The sequence below is a fragment of the Salmo trutta genome, chromosome 12 (assembly GCF_901001165.1).
Source record: "Salmo trutta chromosome 12, fSalTru1.1, whole genome shotgun sequence".
Lineage (NCBI taxonomy): Eukaryota > Metazoa > Chordata > Actinopteri > Salmoniformes > Salmonidae > Salmo > Salmo trutta.
In genome coordinates, this window is record NC_042968.1 from 94744058 (window position 1) to 94748427 (window position 4370).

The following is a 4370-nucleotide window of genomic DNA, read 5'->3' on the forward strand; positions in this document are numbered from 1 at the left end:
AGCTGGGAGTCTTTCAGTCTCTAAGAGCTGGGAGTCTTTCTGGGTCAGTCTAAGAGCTGGGAGTCTTTCTGGGTCAGTCTCTAAGAGCTGGGAGTCTTTCTGGGTCAGTCTCTAAGAGCTGGGAGTCTTTCTGGGTCAGTCTCTAAGAGCTGTGAGTCTTTCTGGGTCAGTCTCTAAGAGCTGGGAGTCTTTCTGGGTAAGTCTCTAAGAGATTTACACACCTGGATTGTACAATATTTACCCATTATTCTTTTAAAAATTCTTCAAACTCTGTCAAATTGGTTGCTGATAATTGCTAGACGATCATTTAAGTCTCGCCAAAGATTTAAGCCAAAACTGTAACTAGGTCACTCAGGAACATTCAATGTCGTCTTGGTAAGTAACTCCAGTGTAATTTGGCCTTGTGTTTTAGGTTATTGTCCTGCTGAAAGGTGAATTCATCTCCCAGTGTCTGGTGGAAAGCAGACTGAACCAGGTTTTCCTCTAGGATTTTTCCTGTGCTTAGCTCCATTCTGTTTCCCCAGTCCTTGCCAATGACAAGCATACCCATAACATGATGCAGCCACCACCATGCTTGAAAATGGTACTCAGTAATGTGTTGTATTGGATTTGCCCCAAACATAACACTTTGTATTCAGGGCAGAAAGTAAATTGCTTTGCTACATTTGTGGCAGTGTTACTTTAGTGCCTTGTTGCAAACAGGATACATATTTAGGAATATTTTTTATTCTGTACAGGCTTCCTTCTTTTCACTCTGTCATTTAGGTTAGTATTGTGGAGTAACTAAAATGTTGTTGATCAAACCTCAGTTTTCTCCTATCACAGCCAATAAACTCTAACTGTTTTAAAGTCACCATTGGCCTCATGGTGAAATCCCTGAGCAGTTTCCTTCCTCTCTGGCAACTGAGTTAGGAAGGACGCCTGCATCTTTGTAGTGACTAGGTGTATTGATACACCATCCAAAGTGTAATTAATAACCACCATGCTCAAAGGGATATTTAATGTCTGCTTTTTCATTTCTACCAACAGGTGCTCTTCTTTGCGAAGCATTGGAAAACATCCCTGGTCTCTGTGGTTGAATCTGTGTTTGAAATTCACTGCTCGACTGAGGGACCTTACAGATAATTATATATGTGGGAGATGAAGTAGGCATAAAGAAATGCAAGAAATGAATCTATGCAACTTATTATGTGACTTGTTAAAGCACATTTTTACTCCTGAACTTATTTAGGCTTGCCATAACAAAAGAGGTTTAATACTTAGTGACTCGATAGATCTCAGATTTTACATTTTTAATTAGATTGTAAAAAATTTCTAAAACCATAATTCCACTTTGACATTATGGGGTAGTGTGAGTAGAGACCAGTGACACACGATCTACATTTAATCCATTTTAAATTAAGGCTGTAACAAAACTACATTTGGAAAAAGTCAAGGATTGTGAATGCTTTCTGCACACACACACACACACACACACACACACACACACACACACACAGTGACATCAAACTAAACAGTTTTCAAATGTACTTAATAGTCTCACAATGAATTTAAAATAATCCCAGTAAATGGCTCAACATCAGTTACTAAAAATAAAATCTACAAACACACACACACACACACACACACAGTAGAGTGCCAAGAGAATCGCAGCGATCGCCCTCCTTTGTGACAACACAGGGGTTAAAACACAGGAGCTTCACAGAGCAGGGTGAAGTTACCCCCTACATGCTGATCTTGGGTCAGTTTAGCATTTTCCCCAATAATGGTTAAGGTTCGGATTTGGGGAAGCGGAAACTGATCCTAGATATGTACCTAGGGGAAACTGATACTAGATCTGTACCTAGGGGAAACTGACCCTAGATCTGTACCTAGGGGAAACTGATCCTAGAGCTGTACCTAGGGGAAACTGACCCTAGATATGTACCTAGGGGAAACTGATCCTAGAGCTGTACCTAGGAGAAACTGATCCTAGATCTGTACCTAGGGGAAACTGATCCTAGATATGTACCTAGGGGAAACTGATCCTAGATATGTACCTTGGGGAAACTGACCCTAGAGCTGTACCTAGGGGAAACTGACCCTAGATCTGTCCCTAGGGGAAACTGACCCTAGATATGTACCTAGGGGAAACTGACCCTAGATATGTACCTAGGGGAAACTGACCCTAGATATGTACCTAGGGGAAACTGATCCTAGATATGTACCTAGGGGAAACTGATCCTAGATATGTACCTAGGGGAAACTGATCCTAGATCTGTACCTAGGGGAAACTTCATCACTGAGAGCATGGTCCGCACACGTCAACCTTTAACCTTACAGCACAGTCTGGTCAACCCGAATAACAGGAGTATAATACACACATATATAACACGTGTGTACTGAACGTTTATTTAGGTACACCACCCACGTTCACAAAAACGGTTCGCGCCTTCAGACAGTGAGTCACGTGACCGTGGTGTGCTATATAAAACAGGCAGACAGGCATTCAGTTACTGTTCGACTGAACGTTAGAACGGACAAAAAAAAAAAACGATTGACCTAAGCGACCCTTTGTGAGCGTGGTATGATCGTTGGCCGTCTTTACTGGGGTTTACCCGAAAAAGTCTCGACAAATATCCAGGTCAGTGGCAGTCCAGTCCTGTGGGTGAAAACAGCTCGTCCAAGGACAAGAATCGTGCAAGCGAACAGGTGGTCCACAAAACAGGTCAATAACGGCGCAGTACAACAGTGGTGTGCAGAACTAGACCTCAACCCAACAGAGCATCTTTGGGATGAGATGGAATAGGTTTGTTCGCTGCCTGAATGTGTCGCCGTCCCATCTGCAGAAACTGCGTGATGCCATCATGTCATCATCCCTGTGGAACGTCTCCGTCACCTTGTAGACTGCCCCGAAGAATTCAGGTGGTTCTGGATGCAAAGTGGGGGCGGTCTGACCCAGTACTAGATGGGTGTACCTAATAAACTGTCCAGTGAGAGTGTGTGTATACCTGTATTAATCCATATGCTTCAGTTGTCTGGCTACTCAGACTCATCACCTGGGTCTGACTCCCTCTCCGACAAGTTCTAGAATGGAAAAACACTCTAATTGTACTGATAGGTCCATAAAACTGATGGGCCGGCACCACAACACACGTGGGTAAAGTGGCGTTTTGAAAACGTGCCATTGGCTTTGATACTCTGATTGGTTTAAAAACAATCCAAATGGCTTGATTATGTTTTGTCAGCACAAACTACTTCAATGATGGCAGTCTCAGACCGCAGTATGTAGAGAACATAGAGCAAGTGGGAGAATTCAGTTGGAGTCTTCAGGCAAATGTTTCACCTGGTATCCTGGTTATCTAAGCACAATGTTTCACCTGGTATCCTGGTTATCTAAGCACAATGTTTCACCTGGTATCCTGGTCATCTAAACAATGTTTCACCTGGTATCCTGGTCATCTAAACAATGTTTCACCTGGTATCCTGGTCATCTAAACACAATGTTTCACCTGGTATCCTGGTCATCTAAACACAATGTTTCACCTGGTATCCTGGTAATCTAAACAATGTTTCACCTGGTATCCTGCTCATCTAAACACAATGTTTCACCTGGTATCCTGGTAATCTAAACACAATGTTTCACCTGGTATCCTGGTAATCTAAACACAATGTTTCACCTGGTATCCTGGTCATCTAAACACAATGTTTCACCTGGTATCCTGCTCATCTAAACAATGTTTCACCTGGTATCCTGGTCATCTAAACACAATGTTTCACCTGGTATCCTGGTCATCTAAACATAATGTTTCACCTGGTATCCTGGTCATCTAAACATAATGTTTCACCTGGTATGCTGGTCATCTAAACACAATGTTTCACCTGGTATCCTGGTCATCTAAACACAATGTTTCACCTGGTATCCTGCTCATCTAAACAATGTTTCACCTGGTATCCTGGTCATCTAAACACAATGTTTCACCTGGTATCCTGCTCATCTAAACAATGTTTCACCTGGTATCCTGCTCATCTAAACATAATGCATAATGTTCATCACATGAAGAGTTTAACATCTAGTATAGTCCTGATGAGTCAGCATGACTGGAGTAGCCATTGTTAAATACCATAGTCCCTAATGGCACCCTAGTCCCTATATAGTGGACTAACTAATAATAGTGGACTACATAGGGAATAGGGTACTATTTGAAACACAGCACCAGTTATAAAATCATAAGCCATTGTCACTCTGTTTACAGTGAGAGAGATAGATCTGCAGTCAGACAGATAGAACATCAGATAGAACATCAGATAGATAGATCTACAGTCAGACAGATAGATCAGATAGAACATCAGATAGAACATCAGATAGATAGAACATCAGATAGACAGAA

General features: G+C 42.0%; 1 long non-coding RNA gene across 1 annotated transcript; it reads right to left on the reverse strand.

The window, feature by feature from the left end:
• Positions 1 to 2342: 2342 nt before the first annotated feature.
• Positions 2343 to 4333, reverse strand: LOC115204675 (uncharacterized). Its single transcript, XR_003880424.1, has 2 exons — positions 3726 to 4333; positions 2343 to 3693 (listed from the first exon to the last, which is right to left on the reverse strand). It is a non-coding gene; the product is annotated as an uncharacterized LOC115204675 (long non-coding RNA).
• Positions 4334 to 4370: the final 37 nt, after the last annotated feature.